The sequence below is a fragment of the Ovis canadensis genome, chromosome 1 (genome assembly GCF_042477335.2).
Source record: "Ovis canadensis isolate MfBH-ARS-UI-01 breed Bighorn chromosome 1, ARS-UI_OviCan_v2, whole genome shotgun sequence".
NCBI classification, from domain to species: domain Eukaryota; kingdom Metazoa; phylum Chordata; class Mammalia; order Artiodactyla; family Bovidae; genus Ovis; species Ovis canadensis.
Window position 1 is genome coordinate 142,059,302 of NC_091245.1, and position 27,656 is coordinate 142,086,957.

At 38.0% G+C, this 27,656-nt stretch overlaps 1 protein-coding gene across 26 annotated transcripts in view; it reads right to left on the bottom strand.

The window, feature by feature from the left end:
- LOC138418512 (uncharacterized) overlaps window positions 1–27,656 on the bottom strand; it is a 247,343-nt gene that overhangs the window by 76,584 nt on the left and 143,103 nt on the right. For 5 of the 26 annotated variants that reach the window (XR_011248663.1, XR_011248611.1, XR_011248617.1 and 2 more), the window contains 2 exons: window positions 24,853–25,092; window positions 21,525–23,889 (listed from right to left, as the gene is read on the bottom strand). The exons of 12 other annotated variants lie outside the window; for them this stretch is intronic. The gene's annotated coding sequence lies outside the window, so the exon portion shown is untranslated. Of the gene's footprint in view, window positions 1–20,865; window positions 21,482–21,524; window positions 23,890–24,852; window positions 25,093–27,656 lie in introns of those variants that run through there. 9 more of the 26 variants (XR_011248613.1, XR_011248621.1, XR_011248634.1 and 6 more) reach the window with 5 other exon arrangements.

The following is a 27,656-nucleotide window of genomic DNA, read 5'->3' on the forward strand; positions in this document are numbered from 1 at the left end:
TAAGCTAGCAAAACTATAAGGAAATAGAAGAAAATTTACTGACCTGTCTTTTCTCAGGACAATAATGCTTTGCTTAGGTTCGGCTTTCAAAAATTTTTATTTATTATTTTTCTAAGAAATAGGGAGACAAACTAAATATTTCTTTTAGCCAGTAAACTGTGTACTCTTCCATAAGACAAAATTCAAAAAATTTTCCTGTATTTTGAGTTACATATAGAATAACTGCCATCCACCCCTTCAATATACAACATGTTATTAAATGAAGATGTATTATTAAATGAAATAACATAAGTAAAGTGCCTAACAGTCTTCTCATCACTTAGAAATCAATCAATATTGGCTTTTATTTTTAATACTATGCTTTAGATTGCTAAAATATTATTTTTCTGAAGTCTTTATGATGTACCAGTGTAAGCAGTATGCTGCTGCTGCTGCTGCTATGTCGCTTCAGTCGTGTCCGACTCTGTGCGACCCCATAGACAGCAGCCCACCAGGATCTCCCGTCCCTGGGATTCTCCAGGCAAGAACACTGGAGTGGGTTGCCATTTCTTTCTCCAATGCATGAAAGTGAAAAGTGAAAGTGAAGTTGCTCAGTCGAGTCTGACTCTTAGTGACCCCATGGACTGCAGCCTACCAGGCTCCTCTGTCCATGCGATTCTCCAGGCCGGAGTCCTGGAGTGGGGTGCTATTGCCTTCTCCCTGTAAGCAGTATAAAAAGTCTTTAATTTAGGTGAAAGGGATCTTTACTAAGACGTTTGTCATTGCATGTTATCTGCCATTTGAAAAAACTTGGTATGCACTGGACAGCAATCTGCCAACATTAAGGCAGAAAAGAGAAATGCATCAGAAGCTAGATAAAGCTGATGACGGTAAACATCCAGGGCTTTTGATTTTAACAGCACTCTGTCCCCTACCAGAGTGCATTGTACTGAAAGTAGCCTCCCAAAATTCACATGATGAAAGCTTAACTCCCACTATGATGGTATTAGGAGGTCATTAGGGCATGAGGATGTTTCCCTCATGAATGAGATTGGTGCCCTTATAAAAGAGACTCCAGAGAGTTTGGTCTCTAGCCCTCTTTCTGCTATGTGAGAATACAATATGGAGATGACTGGCTGTATTTTGGAAAGGGGCCTTACCAGAACCTAACTATATGAATACCCGATCTTGGACTTGTAGCTTCCAGAACCGTGAGAAATAAATTTATGCTGTTTATGTCAGCCACCAAGTCTATGGTACTTTGTTAATAGCAGTTCAAAATAAGACTGAGTGTACTGATCCTAAAAACATTGTGTCTTTGATCCCCAGAAGGTCTATCTATTATCAGTATATATTTCAGTGGCCCCTATAAAAAGCTTACAGTGGGAGAGAGGATGTCTTCCACAGTACAAGGGTGTCTATCTGGGTCTGAGTGTTGGAGTCAGGCCAAGGAGAAGGGTGCTTTCCTTGGGGGGTGAAGTACACATGACAAATTCTTGGAGAACCTAGTTTAAGGCCATTTGCAGATCAGAACTTCATGTATTTCACATGTCTCGGAACAGCTATCTTACTATTCAAAGCCAGCATGTGAGGAAAAGGCTTAAAAACTGAAAATAAATTTTTTTTAATTAAGACAGAAATAAGTATAAAATTTATAACAAAGTTAAAAAGAAAATGGGCTTCCAAGGTGGCTCTGGTAGTAAAGAACACTCCTGCTAATGCAGGAGACAAGAGACTCAGGTTTGATCCGTGGGTTGGAACAACCCCTGGAGGAGGGCATGACAACCCTCTCTGGTATTCTTACCTAGAGAATCCCACGGTCAGAGGGGTCTGGCTGGCTATGATCCATAGGATCACAAAGAGTTGGGCATGACTGAAGAGGCTTGGCACTAAGAAAAAACTGACAGAAATTAGAACTAAGTTCTTCTTGGCATCTTTAAGCTTGGATTTCATCTGTTAGGAGTCATTTCTATCTTTGCTTTAGCAGTAGCATGAAAACCATAATCTTTAAGGAAGAATAAAGACCTAAGGTCAATATTAACTTTAAATCATTTAATTCATATAACTTGACAAGTCTAAAAAAACAATTAGGCAGAATCATAAATTGATGTGTTATTATGTTGCTGTTCAGTCACTAACTTGTGTCTGAATCTTTGCAACTCCGTGGACTGCAACACACCAGGCTCCTCTGTCCTCCACTATCTTCTGGAGTTTGCTCAAATTCATGCCCATCGAGTCAGTGATGCTACCTAACCATCTCATCCTCTGCTGCCAACTTCTCCTTTTGTCTTCAGTCTTTCTCAGCATCAGGATCTTCTCCAGTGAGTCAGTGCTTCACATCAGGTGGCCAAAGTGTTAGAGCTTCAGCTTTAGCAACAGTCCTTCCAATGCGTATTCACAGTTGCTTTCCTTTAGGATTGACTGCTTTGATCTCCCTGCTGTCCAAGAGACTCTCAAGAGTATTCTCCAGCACCACAGTTCTAAAGCATCAATTCTTTGTTGCTCAGCCTTCTTTGTGGGCCATCTCTTATATCTGTACATGACTACTGGAAAAACCATAGCTTTGACTATATGGACCTTTGTTGGCAAAGTGGTATCTCTGCTTTTTAATACTCTGTCTAGGTTTGTCATAGCTTTCTTCCAATGAACAAGCGTCTTTTAATTTCATGGCTGCAATCACTATCTGCAGTGATGCTGGAGTACAAGAAAAGAAAATCTGTTGCTGCTTCCACTTTTTCCCCTTCTATTTGCCATGAAGTGATGGGAACAGATGCCATGGTCTTTGTTTTCTAATGTGTTATTATACTTACGGCAAATGGACTATATTCATATATTTTCTATAAAAGTGACCTATTTTTAAATTATTAAATTTGCTTTTGCTTTGCTTTTGCAAATAAATAACAATAGACTGAATCACTTTATTTTATACTAGAAACTAACAGCTGGTCAGGAAACAACAGTTAGAACTGGACGTGGAACAACAGACTGGTTTCAAATAGGAAAAGGAGTACGTCAAGGCTGTATATTGTCACCCTGATATGCAGAGTACATCATGAGAAATGCTGGACTGGAAGAAACACAAGCTGGAATCAAGATTGCCAGGAGAAATATCAATAATCTCAGATATGCAGATGACACCACCCTTATGGCAGAAAGTGAAGAGGAGCTAAAAAGCCTCTTGATGAAAGTGAAAGAAGAGAGTGAAAAAGTTGGCCTAAAGCTCAACATTCAGAAAACTAAGATCATGGCATCTGGTCCCATCACTTCATGGGAAATAGATGGGGAAACAGTGGAAACAGTGTCACACTTTATTTTGGGGGGTCCAAAATCACTGCAGATGGTGACTGCAGCCATGAAATTAAAAGACGCTTACTCCTTGGAAGGAAAGCTATGATCAACCTAGATAGCATATTCAAAAGCAGAGACATTATTTTGCCAACTAAGGTCCGTCTAGTCAAGGCTATGGTTTTTCCAGTAGTCATGCATAGATGTGAGAGTTGGACTGTGAAGAAGGCTGAGTGCCAAAGAACTGATGCTTTTGAGCTGTGGTGTTGGAGAAGACTCTTGAGAGTCCCTTGGACTGCAAGGACATCCAACCAGTCCTTTCTGAAGGAGATCAGCCCTGGGATTTCCTTGGAAGGAATGATGCTAAAGCTGAAACTCTAGTACTTTGGCCACCTCATGCGAAGAGTTGACTCATTGGAAAAGACTGTGATGCTGGGAGGGATTGGGGGCAGGAGGAGAAGGGGACGACAGAGGATGAGGTGGCTGAATGGCATCACGGACTTGATGGACGTGAGTCTGAGTGAACTCTGGGAGTTGGTGATGGACAGGAGGGCCTGGCATGCTGCGATTCATGGGGTCGCAAAGAGTCGGACATGACTGAGCAAATGAACTGAACTGAGAAACTAACAGAACATTGTAAATCAACTGTACTTCAGTAAAAATTAAAATCTTAAAGAGAGGATTGTGGAAAATAATCAATGGAAAGATGAGGCTAATTTCATGGCACAAATTTTCTCCATTCTCTTCCTAGGCTTTTCTAACAACTCATGAAGAACCAACACATCACAGTGTAATATATCCCCCACAGTCCACAACATAGGTACCAAATGTATTTGTTGACAGTAAAAACATATGTCGGTTCAACAGTCCCCAAATAATCCTTAGCATGATGGATCTGAATAAGCCATTATAGCTTTAACTGGCAAGTGAGGCATTTCATTACATGGTACTTATAACAAAAAGAAAGACATCCTTATGGTCCATTTGCCTAGAGCCTCATGGACTCTTTAAATATACCACCAGGAAAGTTTGTCTTGTAGGCAGCAAGGCCAATAAAACTGAATCCTGGCACATTATCAGACCTTATCAAAATTCCCTGAAGTGGATGGCCCTTGTTCTCATATATTCTGCCTCCACTTACTGAAAATGCCCTCTTGGTTTCAACTTATAGTCAAATCATTTGACTGTTTAATTTTACTCTGCCTTACCTTGCTTGCAATTGTTCCATGGTGTGTGGTAACAGGACTTGTACTTCAACCCCCTTTCCATGCTAGATGGTCGACCATGCCCAAGACTTCCAAATAGCCTCTTGCTTCCTGTCTGGGTTCTGACTCTAATTAATAATCAACTGAATTATTAATGTTTTAGCTCATTTGAGTATTTCCTCTTTAAAAACCAAAGCAAAGAGACAGAGTATGCTAAACTAATCTTTAGGATCAGGTTGCAGTCTATTTTTCAGGAAGTTCAAACTTGAAAGCTGAAACCTATCTCAGGAAAGGGAAAAAAAGCTGTTCTGAGAGCAAGGTATGGGTTTTGAACTTTCACCCTTGCTATTTTTGATAATTAATATGAGTATGTATCACAGTGCTGTCAGCAGAACCACATTTCCCTTTCTTGCCCATGAGACCTTTTTCATAATTCATTACTGGTGTGGGGAAGCTAAGGAAGCCCTTTCTCTATAGAATGAGGAAAAAGACTTTATAGAAAATCAAGTGAACCTTTTTCTTATTCCCCAAAGAAGTTTTTAACATTCACGAGAGAGAAAGAACTAATGTGTTTTTCATAGTTGAACATACCATGACAAAAATATAGATAAAAAAGGGGAATTCCTGGAACAAGAGATACAAATGGGAGCAGCAATAAGTAGCTAATGAAATATCTGGCTCAGTTAAGTAGTTACCAAAGTTCGTGTAGGACATAGGGAAACCAAAAAAGACAAACAGAAGAGCACTCTGCACCCCAAAATATATTAAGACTGAAACTCTATTAAAGTTTTATTATAGTCACATATTTTTTACAGGCCAAGGGCCAAGGCCATGAGATTCTTCCATACATTCAGCAAATGTCTAGTACATTTCAACCTGTTGGTGTGTTTAGGAAGATCCTAAGACAGGGAATGTTAAAATAAGACTCAGTATCAGCTATGACTAAGCATGCATTGGTGCTAAGTCACTTCAGTCATGTCTGACTCTGTGACCCTATGGACTGTAGCCTGGCAGGCTCCTTTGTCCATGGGATTATCCAGGCAAGAGTACTGGAGTGGGTTGCCTTGCCGCTGGAAGATCCCCCTCCAGGGGATCTGCCTGACCCAGGAATCAAACCCGCGTCTCTTATGTCTCCTGTATTGGCAGGAAGGTTCTTTACCACTAACGACCCCTGGGAAGTCTATGACTAAGGCCCTAAGTCAAAAATATAAATTAATTTAATATTATAAATCAACTACAGTTTAATAAAATACACACACACACACATATATATATAATTACCATCATATTCCAAACGGAGTTGCTAGTCCACCAAAATATAATATTTGAAAAGGACACAGTCAAAACTCAGTTTTTGCAACTTTTATTTTAGCACCCACTTTGTGTTTTAAGCAGCTGAAACTAGGTATTTGAAACATAGAATTTCTTTTGAAAAAAAAAAAAAACTATTGGAGTGCAATGACTGCTTCTTTCTCCTCTGCTATGAAGGAGAAGAGGCTATGTTTCTCTCCTTCACCTGAGCATGATAAAAAAAAAATTCCAAAGGTCTGTCTGGAAAAGCTAATATATGTCCCAGGTAGAAATCAACCATCCATGTCCAGAGACATCAGAGGAGAGAATCCTGGTTGAGAAAAGGTCTACAAAGTTTCTACAACCCATCCTTTTCCATCTGCCCAGCCCAAAGAATGCTGATGGCAAGACACACCAAGTAAAATCTTCCCTGCTCCCTTCGTCTGCATGATCCTGGTGGAGGCAGAAACACACACAGCAAAAAAAGGAAGGAGAGAGACTGTTGTGGGAGAAGGCAAGGAAGCTGGTTGTGTGCAACCTCCTTGTGCAGGTTCTGAGCTCAGCAGGTCAGGAGAAGGGAAGAAGCTTTGACTTAAAACACAACTATTTTATTACTACACACATCCAGACATACCAATGATAGAAACGAAGTTATCTGGAAGATGAAAGTGACCTGAGATTTTCTCCAGGGGGAGCAGAATAACTAGTCCCAGAGAGTGTTCTTGCATTTTCTATGCAGGAAAGAAAGGACTACAGAAGATCTACATAACAGAGTTCATAGTAAAATATCTGCAGCTTTCAAGACAGAAAACTTACAGTGATTCTCACTATGCCTTTTCCCAAGCATTGCTAAGAGTGGACATACAGAGACAAAAACAGAGATTGAGAGACAAAGAGAGGCAGAGAAAGAAAAGAAAGGAGAAGAGAGGAGAGGGAAGAAACGGAATATTTCTTTTTATTTTATATATTTTATTTTTATATTAAATAAATGTTAACGTATACTATTTACAGCTTCAGCATCAGTGCTTCCAATGAGTACTCAGGGCTGATTTCCTTTAAGATTAACTGGTTTGTCCCATATATGTCCCATATATACTCATCTCACACGCTAGCAAAGTAATGCTCAAAATTCTTCAAGCAAGGCTTCAGTAGTACCTGAACCAAGAACTTCCAGATGTTCAGGTTGGATTTAGAAAAGGCAGAGGAACCAGAGATTAAATTGCCAACATCCATTGGATCACAGAAAACTCAAGAGAGGTCCAGAAAAATATCTACTTCTGCTTTATTGACTATACCAAAACCTTTGATTGTGTGGATCACAACAAACTACAGAAAATTCTTCAAGAGATGGGAATACCAGACCATACCACCTTACCTGCCTCCTGAGAAACCTGTATGTAGGTCAAGAAGCAAGAGTTAGAACCGGACATGGAACAATAGACTTGTTCAAAATTGGGAAAGGAGTACGTCAAGGATGTATATTGTCACTCTGCTTATTTAACTTATACGCAGAGTAAATCAGGTGAAATGCCAGGCTGGATGAAGCACAATTTGGAATCAAGATTGCCGGGAGAAATATCAAAAACTTCAGAAATGCAGATGATACCACCTTTATGGCAGAAAGTGAAGAAAAGCCTCTTGATAAAAGTGAAAGAGGAAAGTAAAAAAGCTGACTTAAAACTCAACATTCAAAAAATGAAGATAATGGCATCTGGTCCCATCAATTCATGACTTCATGGCAAATAGATGGGGAAACAATGTAAACAATGACAGACTTTCTTTTCTTGGGGTCCAAAAACACTGGAGATGGTGACTGCAGCCACGAAATTAAAAGACGCTTCCTCCTTGGAAGAAAAGTTATGACCAACCTAGACAGAATGTTATAAAGCAGAGACATTACTTTGCCAACAAAGGTCTGTCTGGTCAAAGCTATGGTTTTTCCAGCAGTCATGTATGGATGTGAGAGTTGGACTATAAAGAAAGCTGAGGGCCGAAGAATTGATGCTTTTGGACTGTGGTGTTGGAGAAGACTCTTGAGAGTCCCTTGGACTGCAAGGAGATCAAACCAGTCCATCCTAAAGGAAATCAGTCCTGAATATTCATTGGAAGGACTGATGCTGAGGCTGGAGCTCCAATACTTTGGCCACCTGATGCAAAGACGTGACTAATTAGAAAATATCCTGATGCTGGAAAAGATTGAAGGCAGGAGGAGAAGGGGATGACAGAGGATGAGATGGTTGGATGGCATCACTGACTCGATGGACATGAGTTTGAGCAGGCTCTGGGAGTTGGTGATGGACAGAGAAGCCTGTGCTGCAGTCCATGGGGTCACAAAGAGTCAGAAACAACTGAGAGACTGAACTGAGCTAATACAACAGAATCATGCGCAGGGCTTCTTAAAATAGATGGCTACTGTCCATCCCCTCGGAGAAGGCAATGGCACCCCAGTCCAGTACTCTCACCTGGAAAATTCCATGGATGGAGGAGCCTGGGAGGCTGCAGTCCATGGGGTTGCTAGGAGTTGGACACGACGGAGCAACTTCACTTTCACTTTTCACTTTCATGCATTGGAGAAGGAAATGGCAACCCACTCCAGTGTTCTTGCCTGGAGAATCCCAGGGATGTGAGAGCCTGGTGGGCTGCCGTCTCTGGGGTCACACAGTGTCGGACACAACTGAAGCGACTTAGCAGCAGCAGCAGCAGTCCATCCCCTAGAACATCTAATTCCCTTAAGGTAGGACCCAGGAATTTGCATTCCTGACAAGTTCCCAGGAAATGCCAATTTGCTAGGAGCACACTTTGAGCATTACTGCCCAACAAGTCCTGTCACATGTGCGGAAGAAACCATGTAAAAGAATGTTTCAGCACGGTTTGTAGTTAAGAAATGTAAAGACCTTAAAGGTACTTCATGGAAGAATGACTAAATACATTGTTTTCTTCCTACAATGGAATTTTCTATAGCTGTTAAAAGGAACTAGTCATAAACATATCAAATGAAAAACCTCACAAAACATAATGTTGAGGACCCAAAATAATAGGGCCCATCCTTTGATCTTAGTGGTAAGATTAAATATAGAAATGGCACATACAAGACAGATGAGAAAGAAAAAACATAGGGCCCTCAGGAAAAACAATGCATTTCAGAAGAAATTTTACCATATGACATATTAAATATTAAAATATGAATAAATAATCAATTATTTTTTAAAAGATTGACTGGTTTGATCTCCTTGCTGTCCAAGAAACTCTCAAGAGTCTTCGCCAACACCACAGTTCAAAGGCATCAATTTTTCTGTTGCAGAAGCTCAAGCACCGATATTTTGGTCACCTGATGCAAACAGCTGCTTCATTAGAAAAGACATTGATGCTGGGAAAGATTGAATACAGAAGGAGAAGAGGATATCAGAGGATGAGTTGGCTGGATGACATCATTGATGTAATGCACATGAACTTAGGCAAAATCCAGTAGATGGTGAGGGACAAGGAAGCCTGGCGTGCTTCATTTCAAGGTATCGCAAAGAGTTGGACACAACTGGGTGACTGATGAACAATAACGACATATGGCATTTTATAGTTTTATATTTGGGCTTCCCTGGTGGCTCAGATGATGAAGAATCTGCCTGAAATGCAGGAGACCCAGATTCAATCCCTGGGTTGGGAAGATACCCTGAAGAAGGGGATGGCTACCCACTCCAGTATTCTTGCCTGGAGAATTCCATGGATAGAGGAGTCCATGGGGTTGCAAAGAGTCAGACATGACTGAGTGACTAACACTTTCATTTTCAAATTATATTTCTATGTTTATTAAAATACATTGCATACACACATATATAATGGTTTGGCTACAATTAAAATTAAAATCAACTATGGGTAACAATAGCATTTCGTGAAGAGTTTTAGGAGGCCTGAAACTTCCCAAAGTCTTATGTACTGTTATTCTCCTCAGCAAGGACCATAAGGGAGCTACAAAGAGCTCTGTAGGAGACAAAGATCTTGTTAAATTTTAATCTGCACTCTTTCTCTTGTTATGTTTACCAAGAAGAATCAAGAGGTTTCCAGAAATGTTTATATGTTTACCCTCCTCCCCCCCCCCCCGCAACACACACACATTCTTCAATTCTTTCATAAATGGAACCTTAATGAGTTTGTAGAATACTCACTGTTTAGTCCATGGCACCTATTTGTTTTTGTAAAATGGAATGAATTTACTATAGGTTGTAAATAACCTCAAAAGCCTTGAATTAATTGACACATCATGGGTCCCTCTGTTAGCTAATAAGAGTTTGGCTCTCAATGCAGGATGGTACAAAATAAAATGAACTCAAGGAGATTCAAATCCAAATACATAGCACTGCTTGTTTTGTGTTTGGTTACATTTAATTATGACATAAAAATGATTTACAAATAGTCAAATGCTATTTTGTAATTCTAATATAAATCTTGTAAGTATTAAATATTTGGTTATGTGTTTCTCAGAGTTTTAGAGCATTTGGATTAAACATAGTCTGTGTGTACATATCTGGGGGTAGGAAGGAACTCCTTGAGTGCTCCTAGTCTATTAGATAAAACCATAGCATTTTAAAGTTGGGAGAAACTTAATGTCCTCTTTATCAACACTTCATTTGACAGATGAGACTCAAACAGAAATGAGTGATTTCATCAAATTCCCACCAAAGGGCCCTAGGAGAGCCAGGAAAGATTTTCAGGTTAGTGATTTTCCTATAAGAGCATGCTGAGCGCTGAAGAATTGATGCTTTTGAACTGTGGTGTTGGAGAAGACTCTTGAGAGTCCCTTGGACTGCAAGGACATCCAACCAGTCCATTCGGAAGGAGATCAGCCCTGGGATTTCTTTGGAAGGACTAATGCTAAAGCTGAAACTCCAGTACTTTGGCCACCTCATGTGAAGAGCTGACTCATTGGAAAAGACTCTGATGCTGGGAGAGATTGAGGGCAGGAGGAGAAGGGGGCGACAGAGGATGAGATGGCTGGATGGCATCACGGACTCAATGGACGTGAGTTTGGGTGAACTCCGGGAGTTGGTGACGGACAGGGAGGCCTGGAGTGCTGCAATTCATGGGGTCGCAAAGAGTCAGACACGACTGAGCGACTGAACTGAACTGTACTGAACTGATGTCTAATCTTTGCTTCTATTTTACTCTTGGATATAAAACCAATGACCTTAGCTTCCAAGTTCTTTAAAACAGTCAAACAAAAATAGTATTTGTAACATGAAAGTCAAAGACTAATAATCTTATCCATACTGTTTTATTTTCAGATTCTTCCTTTTCTTAATTTCAATCGGCTTCAGCATATATTAGTCTCCTGTATATTTACATGTAAGTTCTCCAATGTGTTTTTGGTGTTGAACCTTTACAAAGCATGGGTTAAATTTTTCCATAGGAACTAACAGCCAACATGCCAACTAGCTATATCCAGGTAGATGGCACAGGCTTAGCAGAACTGGAAGCCTGAGTAGTCAGTGAAATTTGAATGTCACATTGTATCAGCAAACTTAATAAGATACATGACTTCCATCTGTGAGTTATTCCTGAAACACCAAATGTTCCACTTTTCTCATGACTTCACACACCAAGAGGATTCAGGTAAGGCAAAACTTAATGCTTTTTGCAACTGCTAGAAATTTTCATCCTCTACATTGTGCCAATAATACTGTTTCATAATTATACTTTACATAATGTTTTTTAAGGGATTTGGAGGCAGATAAATAACTTCCTTTGAGGCCAGATGCCTTGTATTCACATCAAAGGGTTTGCCCCAATACATTCCTCCCCCTGCAAGTTAGGTCTTCCTCAGAGTCAAGAAGCGGGGGATAGGTTATAAGTATAATGTCAGATGGCTTATGATTTGTTTTAATGACAAGCAGTGGGATGCTTGTTATTCACATTAAATACATAATAGACAAAGCAGGTGGTGCAGTTTTTGTTCCTGATAGATCATAAGAGACTGAAAAACAATGATGTTGTATTCTATAGTATGTTTCCCTTCAAGTTCTCTCTCCTGAATCAAAGAATATTTGTGCTACTGTGATTTAAAATACTGCATGGGTAGCTTTTTGTGTTTTTATTAAGTCAGTGTTAGAAGAAAACCGATTATGAATACATATTACTTTTTAAATGTTCTCCCTTGGCAAGAGTCTGGATGGATGCTCTGGTTACCTAGGAGATGAAGACAAAATGAAAATTGATTGATTTATCAAACTGATTGTGAGCTGAGCTTCCTGTGGCAGCTGTAAATGCTGCACACGAAATGTAGCTGCTTGGAAGTGATTTTTTCTTTTAATTTGGCACATTGGTAATAATGCCATACAGATTACTAGGTAGAATAAAGTGGCTATATTTTACTAGAAAATGCAGTATTGAATGATTATCCTAATGATTACAGTTGGGAAAGATATTTTTTCAAGGTAATTATAGCCTGGATGTTTGTTTTAATGCAGTCACTAAAAATGACTGCATTGGTGACAGTAGAATTCTATATGTGGTGGGAGCCCTGTTGCTGCTTCCTTTTCAATAGTAATAAACATGACTTCTGTTGGCTGAGATTAGACTAGTGGGAAAGAAATTTAATGGATCTTACTGTAAAAGCCGCTATAACCTCCACCCCTTCTGTTCCTCTATTCTTCGTGCAATTTTTCTATACAATTAGGCAGAACAAGCTACAAATATAAAGAAGTTTCATTTTCTGAGCTCTGCTAACTTCTCATAGAGATCTGCTCTCTCTTTTTAAAAGAGCACTTCTCTCCCTCCAACTGTGCCATTTTGTGGTGTCCTCTTATTACCTACAGTCCTCTACCAACCACCCAACTATTAAAATTGCTGTGTCCAGTGTCTAAGAATGGTCATAGTCTTGCTCTTATACAATAATCCAGATGGGAATAACATGCAAATTAAAACATTGCTAGGCTATAATAGTTTAAGGAGTTGTTCCTCTAAGAGTTATTTTCCTTGTGTTGGAGAAAGAGCCTTAAACCAAAAGAAACGACCTCAGAGTGGAAGGTGTCCTCTCTTCTAAGATAAATTATCATAGGAACCTTCCTTTCACTCCTCAATTCACACCCCACAGTCCCCATAAAATTGCAATATGTGAGCCAGAACAATTTATCTCAGGAACTAATTGACTACTGGACCAAAAAGAAGGACAAACAACTGGAATTTTCCCTCTCTCACTGTAGAAATACCATTCTCCCATGACTGTGTGATTCTGTGAGAACTTCCAGTAAATGCAGACCATTGCCAGGTTTGCTACTAATTGGTGAAAATGAACAGGTAAATAGCAAATCCCAGATGATATGAGTGGTGGAGTTGAGGAACAGATAACTCAATGTTGGAAGAGGCAATTGTCCATAAGGTAATGCTCCTATAATCATGAAGAAAGAGTCCTAAAAGGGCAATAAAATGAAACACTGGGTTTAAGGAAAGATAAATAAAAATTACTGATGGAAATAAAACAAGAGGCAAAAATGTAGTACTACCCACGTTTCCAGATAGGAAGCATTTATATTGTAAATATATGAGCTTTCTCCAAATTAATCTGTAAATACATAATTACTTATATGTAATTTAATGCAATCCTGATCAAAATCCAAATGAGAGTTTTTCTTTGGAACAAGAAACTAGGACTCAATTTCATCTCAAAATTTGTGAAAACAAGGATTAATAATAAACTTTCTCTACTAGATATTATATTATAAAGTTATAATAAATAGTGCAATATTGCTGCCAAACTTGACAACTTAGTAATAGAAACCACAGACTCCATATATGTACGGATCAAATTAAGGATGTAGTAAATGATAGTTGAAGTATTTCATATTAGTGAAGAATCAACATGAAAGCAGATAAATTAGATATCCTGAGCATAACCATTTATTTTTATTATGTATTTATTTATTTTAATTGGAGGCTAAACTTTACAATATTGTATTGGTTTTGCCCATACATCAACATGAATCTGTCATGGGTATACACGTGTTCCCCATCCTAAATACCCCTCCCACCTCCATCCCCGTACTATCCCTCTGGGTCATACCAGTGCACCAGCCCCAAGCATCCTGTATCATGCATCAAACCTGGACTGGTGATTCATTTCATATATGATATTATATATGTTTCAATGCCATTCTCCCAAATCATCCCACCTTCGCCCTCTCCCACAGAGTCTAAAAGACTGTTCTATACATCTGTGTCTCTTTTGATGTCTCACATACAGGGTTATCATTACCATCTTTCTAAATTCCATATATATGCATTAGTATACTGTATTGCTGTTTTTATTTCTGGCTTACTTCACTCTGTACAATAGACTCCAGTTTCATCCATCTTATTTGAATTGATTCAAATGTATTCTTTTTAATGGCTGAGGAATACCCCATTGTGTACATGTACCACAGCTTTCTTATCCATTCATCCACTGATGGACATCTATGTTGTTTCCATGTCCTGGCTATTATAAACAGTGCTGCGATGAACATTGGGGTACACATGTCTCTTTCAATTCTGGTTTCCTTGGTGTGTATGCTCAGCACTGGGATTGCTGGGTCATAAGTCAGTTCTATTTCCAGTTTTTTTAAGGAATCTCCACACTGTTCTCCATAGTGGCTGTACTAGTTTGCATTCCCACCAACAGTGCAAGAGAGTTCCCTTTCTCCACACCCTCTCCAGCATTTATTGCTTGTAGACTTTTGGATCACAGCCATTCTGACTGGTGTGAAATAGTACCTCATTGTGGGTTTGATTTGCATTTCTCTGATAATGAGTGATGTTGAGCATCTTTTCATGTGTTTGTTAGCCATCTGTATGTCTTCTTCAGAGAAATGTCTATTTAGTTCTTTCGCCCATTTTTTTGATTGGGTGGTTTATTTTTCCAGAATTGAGCTGCAGGAGTTGCTTGTATATTTTTGAGATTAGTTGTTTGTCAGTTGCTTCATTTGCTATTATTTTCTCTGATTCTGAAGGCTGTCTTTTCACCTTGCTTATAGTTTCCTTTGTTGTGCAGAAGCTTTTAATTTTAATTAGGTCCCGTTTGTTTACTTTTGCTTTTATTTCCAATAATCTGAGAGGTGTGTCATAGAGGAGCCTGCTGTGATTTATGTCAGAGTGTGTTTTGCCTATGTTCTTTCTAGGAGTTTTCTAGTTTCTGGTCTTACGTTTAAATCTTTAATCCATTTTGAGTTTATTTTTATGTATGGTGTTAGAAAGTGTTCTAGTTTCATTCTTTTGCAAGAATGAAAACAAGTGGATGACCAGTTTTCCCAGCACCACTTGTTAAAGAGACTGTCTATAATCCGTTGTATATTCTTGCTTCCTTTGTCAAAGATAAGTTGTCCATAGGTGTGTGAATTTATCTCTGGGCTTTCTTTTTTTTTCCATTGATCTATATTTCTGTCTTTGTGCCAGTACCATACTGTCTTAATGACTGTGGCTTTGTAGTAGAGCCTGAAGTCAGGCTGGTTGATTCCTCCAGTTCCATTCTTCTTTCTCAAGATTGCTTTGTCTATTCGAGGTTTTTTGTATTTCCATACAAATTGTGAAATTATTTGTTCTAGCTCTGTGAAAAATACCGCTGGTAGCTTGATAGGGATTGCATTGAATCTGTAGATTGCTTTCGGGAGTATACTCATTTTCACTATATTGATTCTTCCAATCCATGAACATGGTATATTTCTCCATCTATTAGTGTCCTCTTTGATTTCTTTCATCAGTGTTTTATAGTTTTCTATATATAGGTCTTTAGTGTCTTTAGGTAGATATATTACTAAGTATTGTATTCTTTTAGTTGAAATGGTGAATGGAATTGATTCCTCACTTTCTCTTGCTATTTTCTCATTATTAGTGTATAGGAATGCAAGGGATTTCTGTGTGTTGATTTTATATCCTTCAACTTTACTATATTCATTGATTAGTTCTAGTAATTTTCTGATGGAGTCTTTAGGGTTTTCTATGTAGAGTATCATTTATCTGCAAACAGTGAGAATTTTACTTCTTCTTTTCCAACTTGGATTCCTTTTATTTCTTTTTCTCTGAGCAGAAATATTTATATTCATACTTCCACCATGATATAAAAGTAAATCAGAATCAAGTACAAATGGTAAAATAAAACCTATAAACTAGAAGAAAATCTACAGGTATATTGATATAAACTTAGGGTGAGGAAGCCTTTCTATAAATGCTACCAAAAAGCAAAATCCATGAAGAAAAAAAATAGTATAAATAAAACTATGTAAAAAGTCAATTTTAAAAAGTATAAACAAACCACATATGACAAAACCAAGAATAAAAAACTGTCACTACATCAAAGCCTAACAGTTTTGCCAAAAGAATGCACTGGTCATAGCAAACACCTTCTTCCAACAATGTAAGTGATGACTCTACAGATGAACATCACTGGATGCTCAATACAGAAATCAGATTGATTATATTCTTTTGCAGCCAAAGATGGAGAAGCTCTATACGGTCACCTAAAACATACTGGGAGCTGACTGTGGCTCAGATCATGAACTCCTTATTGCCAAATTCAGACTTAAATTGAAGAAAGTAGGGAAAGCCGCTAGACCATTCAGGTATGACCTAAATCAAATCTCTTATGATTATACAGTGGAAGTGATAAATAAATTCAAGGGATTAGATCTGATAGACAGAGTACCTGAAGAGCTATAGATGGAGGTTCATGACATTGTACAAGAGGGGCTGATCAAGATCATCCCCAAGGAAAAAAAAAACTGCAGAAAGGCAAAATGATTGTCTGGGAGTCCCTACAAATAGCTGAGAAAAGAAGAGATGCTAAAGGCAAAGGAGGAAAGGAAAGATATAAGCATTTAAATGCAGAATTCCAAAGAATAGCAAGGAGAGATAAGAAAGCCTTCCTCAGTGATCAGTGTAATGAAATAGAAGAAAACAATAGAATGGGGAAAACTAGAGATCTCTTCAAGAAAAAAAATATATATATATAGATATCAAGGGAACATTTCGTGCAAAGATGGGCACAATAAAGGACAGACATGGTATGGACCTAACAGAAGCAGAAGATATTAAGAAGACATAGCAAGGATATACAGAAGAACTATACAAAAAAGATCTTCATGACCCAGATAACCACAATGTAGTGATCACTGGACTAGAGCTAGATATCCTAGAATGCAAAGTCAATTTGGCCTTAGGAAGCATCACTACGAACAAAGCTAGTGGAGGTGATGGAATGTCAGCTGAGCTATTTCAAATCCTCAAAGATGATGCTGTGAAAGTGCTGCACTCAATATGCCAGCAAATTTGGAAAACTCAGCAGTGGCCACAGGACTGGAAAAGGTCAGTTTTCATTCCAATCCCAAAGAAAGGCGATGTCAAAGAATGCTCAAACTACTACATGACTGCATTCATCTCACACTCTAGCAAAGTAATGTTCAAAATTCCCCAAGCCAGGCTTCAACAGTACATGAACTGTGAACTTCCAGATGTTCAAGCTGGTTTTAGAAAAGGCAGAGGAATCAGCGATCAAATTGCCATCATCCATTGGATCAATGAGAAAGCAAGAGAGTCCCAGAAAAGCATCTACTTCTGCTTCATTGACTACACCAAAGCCTCACTGTGTGAATCACAGCAAACTGGAAAATTCTTCAAGAGATAGGAACACCAGACCACCTTACCTGCCTCCTGAGAAATCTATATGCAGGTCAAGAAGCAACAAATAGAACTGGACATGGAATAAGAGACTTGTTCCAAATTGGGAATGGAATATATCAAGGCTGTATATTGTCACCCTGCTTATTTAACTTATATGCAGAGTACATCATGTGAAATGCCGCACTGAATGAAGTACAAGCTGGACTCAAGATTGCAGGGAGAAATAACAATAACCTCAGATATGCAGACAACACCACCCTTATGGCAGAAAGTGAAGAACTAAAGAGTCTCTTGTTGAACATGAAAGAGGAGAGTGAAAAAGCTGGCTTAAAACTCAACATTCAGAAAACAATGATCATGGCATCTGGTCCCATTTCTTCACGGCAAATAGATGGGGAAACAATGGAAACAGTGAGCGATTTTATTTTCTTGGGCTCCAAAATTACTGCAGATAGTGACTGCAGCCATGAAATCAAAAGACACTTCCTCCTTGAAAGAAAAGCTATGACCAACCTAGACAACATATTAAAAAGCAGACACATTACTTTGCCTACAAAGGTCCATCTAGTCAAAGCTATGGTTTTTCCAGTATTCATGTATGGATGTGAGAGTTGGACCATAAAGAAATCTGAGCGCTTAAGAATTGATGCTTTTGATCTGTGGTGCTGGAGAAGACTCTTGAGAGTCCCTTGGACTGCAAGATCAAACTAGTTCATCCTAAAGGAAATCAGTCCTGACTATTCATTGGAAGGACTGATGCTGAAGCTGAACCTCCAATACTTTGACCACCTGATGTGAAGAACTGACTCCTTGTAAAAGACACTGACGCTGTGCCAGAAGCCACCACGGGAGATCCCAACCATAACAAAGGTCATGCAGAGAAGACTTGATAGGCAAATCAGGATTCGAGGGGCTCCCCGGACCTGCTTGAGCATCTACCCCAAAACCAGAATCTGTCTGTCTTACTATTTTATGCCTTTCACCAACTCTTCTGACATTAACAGGGGCCTATCCCCGACCAACTTTCTCTGGAGAAAATCAACTTAGGGCTCTAGCTAATAAGTCTCCTGGACATGAGAGGAATATTACAAATCAAACCCCCTCTGTTAGCATTCTATCTTGCTTGGCAGGTTTATCCAGACTCTTGCAGCTATGCATATGATTGTTCACAGCCTCCCAACTGTGAGAGGCACAGTAAGCCTAAAACATAGAGCCTTTTAAAGAGTTTAAAACTATTAGAGTAGTACTGGTGTAGGATTTCATTATTGGGCCAATGCTTGCTGCCAAGTTCCCATATCCCTTATCCACTGTGCACCTGGGAGTGCATTAGTTAACTTAGTTGGAATGTAAGAAAAACAAGTGTAGCCTTGAAATTAACCACATCAGACCTTTGAGCTAACTGGTTCTTTCTTTCTTATAACTCACTGCACCTTTGCTCTGTGAGAAATGTAACTCTGTTTAGCATTTTCTGAGGCTGACATAGATTAGAAATATAAAGAAAAAACATTTCATTCTTTTACAAGTGGTTGACCAGTTTTCCCAGCACCACTTGTTAAAGAGATTGTCTTTACTCCATTGTATATTCTTGCCTCCTTTGTCAAAGATAAGGTGTCCATATGTGTGTGGATTTATTTCTGGGCTTTCTATTTTGTTCCATTGATCTATATGTCTGTCTTTGTGCCAGTACCATACTGTCTTGATGACTGTGGCTTTGTAGTAGAGCCTGAAGTCAGGCAAGTTGATTCCTCCCGTTCCATTCTTCATTCTCAAGATTGCTTTGGCTATTCGACGTTTTTTGTATTTCCATACAAATCTTGAAATTATTTGTTCTAGTTCTGCGAAAAATGTGGCTGGTAGCTTGACAGGGATTGCATTGAATTTGTAAATTGCTTTGGGTAGTATACTCATTTTCACTATATTAATTCTTCTGATCCATGAACATGGTATATTTCTCCATCTATTAGTGTCCTCTTTGATTTCTTTCATCAGTGTTTTATAGTTTTCTATATATAGGTCTTTAGTTTCTTTAGGTAGATATATTCCTAAGTATTTTATTCTTTTCGTTGCAATGGTAAATGGAATTGTTTCCTTAATTTCTTTTTCTACTTTCTCATTATTCGTGTATAGGAATGCAAGGGATTTCTGTGTGTGTAGATCACTTTCTAACACCATACACAAAAATAAACTCAAAATGGATTAAAGATCTAAATGTAAGATCAGAAACTATAAAACTCCTAGAGGAGAATATAGGCAAAACACTCTCAGAAATAAATCACAGCAGGATCCTCCATGATCCACCTCCCAGAATGCTGGAAATAAAAGCAAAAATAAACAAATGGGATCTAATTAAAATTAAAAGCTTCTGCACAACAAAGGAAACTATAAGCAAGGTGAAAAGACAGCCTTCTGAATGGGAGAAAATAATAGCAAATGAAGCAACTGACAAACAACTAATCTCAAAAATATACAAGCAACTTATGCAGCTCAACTCCAGAAAAATAAACGACCCAATCAAAAAATGGGCCAAAGAACTAAATAGACATTTCTCCAAAGAAGACATACGGATGGCTAACAAACACATGAAAAGATGCTCAACATCACTCATTATTAGAGAAATGCAAATCAAAACCACAATGAGGTACCACTTCACACCAGTCAGAATGGCTACGATCCAAAAATCTGCAAGCAATAAATGCTGGAGAGGGTGTGGAGAAAAGGGAACCCTCCTACACTGTTGGTGGGAATGCAAACTAGTACAGCCACTTTGGAGAACAGTGTGGAGATTCCTTAAAAAATTGCAAATAGAACTACCTTATGACCCAGCAATCCCACTGCTGGGCATACACACCAAGGAAACCAGAATGGAAAGAGACACATGTACCCCAATGTTCATCGCAGCACTGTTTATAATAGCCAGGACATGGAAACAACCTAGATGTCCATCAGCAGATGAATGGATAAGAAAGCTGTGGTACATATACACAATGGAGTATTACTCAGCCGTTAAAAAGAATTCATTTGAATCAGTTCTGATGAGATGGATGAAACTGGAGCCAATTATACAGAGTGAAGTAAGCCAGAAAGAAAAACACCAATACAGTATACTAACACATATATATGGAATTTAGGAAGATGGCAATGACGACCCTGTATGCAAGACAGGAATAAAGACACAGATGTGTATAACGAACTTTTGGACTCAGAGGGAGAGGGAGAGGGTGGGATGATTTGGGAGAATGGGAATTCTAACATGTATACTATCATGTAAGAACTGAATCGCCAGTCCATGTCTGACGTAGGGTGCAGCATGCTTGGGGCTGGTGCATGGGGATGACCCAGAGAGATGTTGTGGGGAGGGAGGCGGGAGGGGGGGTCATGTTTGGGAACGCATGTAAGAATTAAAGATTTTAAAATTAAAAAAATAAATAAATAAATAATAAAATTAAAAAAAAAACATTTCAAGAGAAAATAAGTTTTCTGGTTGAGCAGCCTTTATCAAAAGAGGGTCACAAAATGTTCACAGGCCTCCAAGGCCAGAAGATAATGTACACAACATTGTTTATGGGAAAGGTATGCAGAAAAAATCCTGGTTTTGATAAAGACAAAACAGATGTAATGTTTGGGCTGACTCTGTATGACCTTGCATCTTTCATTTCCCTCTATGTACAAGTCAAGGTATAAAAGTCCCTTTTGAAAATAAAGTGATGGACCAGGATCAGTTCCATGAAAGCCTGGTTCCCCCGTGTTTTTCTTTCTTTCTCTCCTCTATTTTCTTATCTGCAACATTCTTTCTTTATCTCTCTCTAAATCATTCTCTTCACTGGCACTGTTTCTCCTGAGGGTTCCCATGGATCCTGCGGGGGCTGGACCCTGGCAATGCTGGGAAAGATTGAAGGCAGGAGGAGAAGAGGACGACAGAGGATGCGATGGTTGGATGGCATCACCGATTCGATGGACATGAGTTTGAGCAGGATCCGGGAGTTGATGATGGACAGAGAAGAGTGGCTTCTGCAGTCCACGGGGTCACAGAGTTGGACACGACTGAGTGACTGAACTGACATCAAACCAAAAACTTTCTGCACAGCCTAGGAAACCAAATAAAAATGCAACAATAGAATGGGAAAAAAATTATATATCCTGAGCAGAAATATTTATATTCATACTTCTACCATGATATCAAAATAAATCAGAATCAAGTACAAATGGTATTGATATTTGCAAATCACATAACCACTTTTTCAAAATATATATGGAACTCATGCAACTTAATACAAAAAGTAATAATAACCTGATTAAAAAGTAGGCTGAGGAACTCAATAGTCATTTCTCCAAAGAAGATATATGAATGGTCAATAGGTATCTAATATCACTAAACATCATTTCAGTTCAGTTCAGTCACTCAGTCGTGTCCGACTCTTTGCGACCCCACAAATTGCAGCATGCCAGGCCTCCCTGTCCATCACAAACTCCCAGAGTTCACCCAAACTCACGTCCATCGAGTCTGTGATGCCATCCAGCCATCTCATCCTCTGTCGTCCCCTTCTCCTCCTGACCCCAATCCCTCCCAGCATCAGAGTCTTTTCCAATGAGTCAACTCTTCACATGAGGTGGCCAAAGTACTAGAATTTCAGCTTTAGCATCAGTCTTTCCAAAGAAATCCCAGAGCTGATCTCCTTTAGAATGGACTGGTTGGATCTCCCTGTAGTCCAAGGGACTCTTAAGAGTCTTCTATAACACCACAGTTCAAAAGCATCAACTTTTTGGTGCTCAGCTTTCTTCCCAGTCCAACTCTCGCATCCATACATGACCACTGGAGAAACCATAGCCTTAACTAGACAGACCTTTGTTGGTCAAGTAATGTCTCTGCTTTTCAATATGCTGTTTAGGTTGGTCATAAGTTTCCTTCCAAGGAGTAAGCATCTTTTAATCATCAGGGAAATACAAATCAAAACTATCACCTCATACTAGTTAGGACATCTACTATAAAAAAAAAAAGGATCACAAATATTCACAAAGATATGGAAGAAAGAGAACCCTTGTGCACAGCTGATAGAAATGCAAACTGGCACAGTCACTATGGAAAGAGTATGAAAGGTCCTCAAAAATTAATATGAAAAACTACCTTATGACCCAACAATCCCACTTCTGGGAATATAGCTAAAGGAGACAAAATCATTTCTCAAAGAAGTATCTGTATTCCCATGTTCATTGCAGCATTATTTACAATAAATCAAGATATGGAAATGACCTAAGTGTGCATCACTGGATGAATGGATAAGGAATATGAGATGCATAGATAGATACAGATATACATATAGACATAAGGATATTTAGCAATTGCCCATAAAACAATACTCTGATACAATGAGAAAAGATTGCTAAAAAGGCAATAAAATAAAATGTTGGGTTTAAAGAAGGAAAAATATAAGATTTTTGTAAATACATATACATACATATAATTCAGCTGTAAAAGAGAAAAAAGTGTTGCCATATGTGACATCATGGATAAAACTCAACAGTATCATTCTAAGTACAGTAAGTCAGACAGAGAAAGACTATTGTATGATATCATTTACATGTGAAAACAAAATAAAGGCAGGAAAGTTAGACAAAGTGTACAAATATTCAATTATATAAGATGAATAAGTTCTGAAAATCTAATTTACAACATGGTGACCACAGTTAATAGTACTATACACTTTAAATTTGCTGAGAGAGTAGATCTTAAGCATTTGGCCAAGAAAAGGTAATTATGAGTTGATGTCTTAATCAAATTGCTTTGATTGTGGGAATCACTTCACGTGTATATACATAGGTATAAAACTATGACAATGTACATGTTGACCATGTTACAATTATATTCATCAATTATACATTGATAAAGCTAGAAAATAAAGAGAAAACACAAACAAAGTGAGTAAAGACAACTAACCAATAATATTCATATGCAAAAGGCAAATAATAAACTGGAAATATTTTATATTTGTGATAAAGAGGTAACATCATTTATATATAGAGATCTTATAAAGTATTTTTTAATTCCAATAAAATGCAAGCAAATAAACCAGCATTTCATAAAATATGAAATACAAATTGGCATTTAATATGTGAAATGTCAATCAGCAATAAGGAAATGCAAATTAAGCAACAATTAAGATATTATGTTTTGTCTACTCAATTAACTGAGATGAAAAACCAATGACAAAATGCAGTCTGGGTGAAGACATAGGGAAATGAGTTATCTCAGGCACTGCAAAAGTGGTACAAACAAGTACAGTAAATCTGGAGGAAACTTTATAATATTAACCTAAAACTTTAAATATGTTTACCCCCTAAATGGGCTTCCCAGTTGACTCAGATGGTAAAGAATCCACCCACAGTGTGGCAGATCCGGATTCAATCCTTGGGTCAAGAAGATCCTCTGGAGACGCAAATGGCAGCCCACTCCAGTATTCTTGCCTGAAGAATTCCATGGACAGAGGAGCCTGGAGGGCTACAGTTCACAGGGTTTCAAAGACTTGGACATGACTGTGCAATTAACACACACACACAGACACACACACACACACACACACACATCCTAAATAGAAAACATCATTTTTAGAAATTCATCTCAAGTAAATAACCAGACAAGTTTATAAGATGTATGTATGAATTTCCTAAAATAATCATAAACAATGTAAAACAAAAATTATGTATGTCCTAAAGATGAAGATTTTATTATATAATGCATAGTACATGTGCTTCCCAGGTGGCAGTAGTGGCAAATAACCACTAGCAGTCTCATAATGAAGGAGACATAAAAAACATGGGTTCGATCACTGGGTGAGGAAGATCCCCTGGCAACCTACTTCAGTATTCTTGCCAGGAGAATCCCACTGACTGAGAAGCCTGGTGGGCGATAGTCTGTGGGGTTGCAAAGAGTTGAACACCACTGAAACCATTTATCATGCACACATAGTACATCCACACAATGTAGTATTATAAAGCCACTATAAAAGTTAATATTGATTTTATGGTTATAGCCACAGAAAAGTGTTTATTAACATGTTTGAGGTTAAAAAATAAAGCAACTTAAGTGGTACTTTTTTATAGACATAGAAAAAACAATTCAAAAGTTCATATGGAGCCATGAAGGATAGAAAATAGTCAAATCAATCTTGAGAATAAAGAACAAAGCTGGAGGCATCACGTCTTGATTTCAAAATATATTACAAAGTTATGGTAATCAAAAAAGTATGATACAAGCATAATGGTGGACATATAGTCAATGAAACAGAATAGAGAACGCCCAAATAAACCCGTGCATATAAGATCAACTGACCATCAATAAAGATGCAAAAAAATACACAATGGGAAAAGGATAGTCCCTTCAACAAATGGTGTTGGAAAGGGTGGGAAGGACTAAGAGAATGACAGTGGATGAACAGATAAAGAAACTGTGGTATATACGTACAATGGAATATTTGTTGTTGTTGTTTAGTCACTAAGTCATGTCCAAATCTTTTGCATCCACCAGATGCCTCTGCCCATGGGATTTCCCAGGCAAGAGTACTGGCATAGGTTGCCAATTCCTTCTCCAGAAGATCGTCCCGATCCAGGGATTGAACATCTCCTACATAGAGGCAGATTCTTTTCTGCTGAGCCACCAGGGAAACCCAATGGAATATTATTCACCCTTTAAAAGAAGGAAATCCTGCAATACACAACAGTGATGAAGCTTGTAGACACAATGCTAAGGGAAATAAACCATTACATAAGAACAAACACCACATTATTTCACTCCAATGATATATCTAAAGTGTTCAGACTCATAGAATAAGAGAGTGGAATGGTGGGTTCCAGGTGCAGAGGATAGAAGAAATGGAAAATGCCAATCAATGGGCATAAACCTCTAGAGATTTGCTGTAAACACTGTGCTTAAAGTTAATAATACTGTATTGTACACTTAAATATTTGTTAAGAGAATTGGTCTCATGTTAAGTGTTCTTATCATAATTTTTTAAATGATAAAATTAAACTTTAAAAATTTAAATAAAAAGAAAATGTTGAAAAATAAAGTAGATTAGGAAAAATATATGTTATAAATTTGTCACGCAAGTGTATGTTCCTCAGTTCTTTGTCTCGTCACAACAAAGATTTGGAGTGAGGGACATTAAAGCCCCCCTCAGCGTGTCACAGCTCTCAGGTCTTGGATAGACCGTGTTATAGCTCTTAGACAAATCAGTGTTACAGCTCAGTGTTACAGCTCTATTTTATTTAGAAGATAGCAGGAAAATCCATCTTCGAGGCATGAGGGCACGTGGATCCAAAGACACGAGGAGAAGAGCGCCCCAGTACACAGGAGAAAGAGAGAGCTAGCTTTGGCTCCTCTATTTATATGTTTATCTCTCCTTGGGCCTGTCCCATGTAAATTGGGCCAGCCAGGAGTGTTGTTTGTTTTACCTGAGGTCCTCACTCCAGTCCTCGGACTTTCTTTTGTTCTATTTTTGTGGGCTTTTCCCTTCCTTGTCTTTTAGCCACCACCATTTTGGACTCCTTTTCCCTATTCTACCTACCTAAAAAATTTATACAAGTATGTATATACTTGAAGGTACATAGGGGAAAGAATATTTATTACATTTAAGTCAAAATTGGTATAAAATATGTATACGACGGTGTATGCTTTACATGTAAACACTAAGTGGTTAGATTGTGGTTGGCTTTCATCTTCTTTTTAATCCTTTAGCTTTGTTTCAAAATATTTTTAAAAGCATGCATCTTTTTTATAATCAGAAAAGTAATTAATAAAATATTCCTATAAATAATATCATTCCTTAGTGGGATAAAAAATGAGGTTATATTTTAGTCTAAATATTACATTCCATTTGCTGTGTATCTATTTAGGCTTAAAAGTTCAGAAACTTTATATTGCTCATGCCACAAATTTAGTCCTTCTCAAAAATCTTTTGCTTTCTTCAAAAAAATCTTCATTTATGGAACACCTTTTTAATACATATCTCAAATAAGGTTTTCAGTAGAGGATCAGAGCAGCCTAGACTGTATGATCCCCACCTCTCACAAAGAAATTCAGAGATACAGCTTTTCTTATAGGGAGTAAAACAGTGCCAGCAAACACCCACATACTTACAAAAAACTTGAGTTGAAAAAAAAAAAAAGTCGTCTGTTTAGAATATGTTAAATACTCAAGAAGTGAATTTTCATTTGATTCTCCCTCCAATGTGATATGGTACTACTAACAAGTCTTTCTAAAGACAGTAAAGAGTTCCTTCATATCACCCAGCCTGGAAGATATGCTGTTGTCAACTATGCAGAATTAGAAACATCTCTACAAAGACTAATAATAAAAAGACCCTTAAGAAATACTTGAGCTTTTGTCACATGTTTTTATAATTTGACTTTTACATTTTCCTTTAATTTTCTTCTTTCATAGTTAGTTCTTATGCTAGTAAATAATAGAACCATTATAGGATATTTTATTAATCTGCCATTCTTTTAGCCTTCCCTAATATTCCTCTACTCAGTATTTTAAAAATGCATTGTAAATAGATAAGTTGCTTAGCCACTCATAAAAAAAAAGGTGTTTAGTATGAGGTAAAGCCACAGACTAAACCTGTAGCTCTGAATTAGGTCCATGAGTCTCTCTCTACTTACACATCACATGTGCTTTTCTCAGACTCATGGCACTGTGCAAATACAATTTGCAAATGTTTGATTTATTGTTTTTCCTTCCTTTTCCCCCAAGCTCAGTTGACTGTAATTTCTGTTGGCTCCTCAAGGTGCCTTGGGACAACTGATATTTGCCAGACTTAACCTGAACCCTACAAGTTACAAGAGCTTGGAGACCTCACTATTTCCATGGAAACTCAAATCAGATTGCCAAAAATGAGGTTAGTCACTTAAAAATCATATTATTTTTAAAGAAACAAATACTGCCCACCACCACCATATAATTTGAAAGAGTGTTTTGTTGAAACCCATTTTCTTGTTTTTAAGGATTAAATACTTGTTGCCATGGTAGCAGATTAATAAACTACAAAGATAGAGCTGAGTTCTAAAAGCTCCTACTGACAACAACACCTACACCCTCTGAGTCCATTGTGCTCAGGAAGCCACCTGCAGTATGGGGCTCTAAACATGGTTTCTTAAATAATAATAAAGAACGACTTTGTTTCTATACATATATGTTTCCCACAAATGGAATACATTGATTAAATAGTGATAGGAGGATTTTTGTAATAATGACATTAATAATAAGTA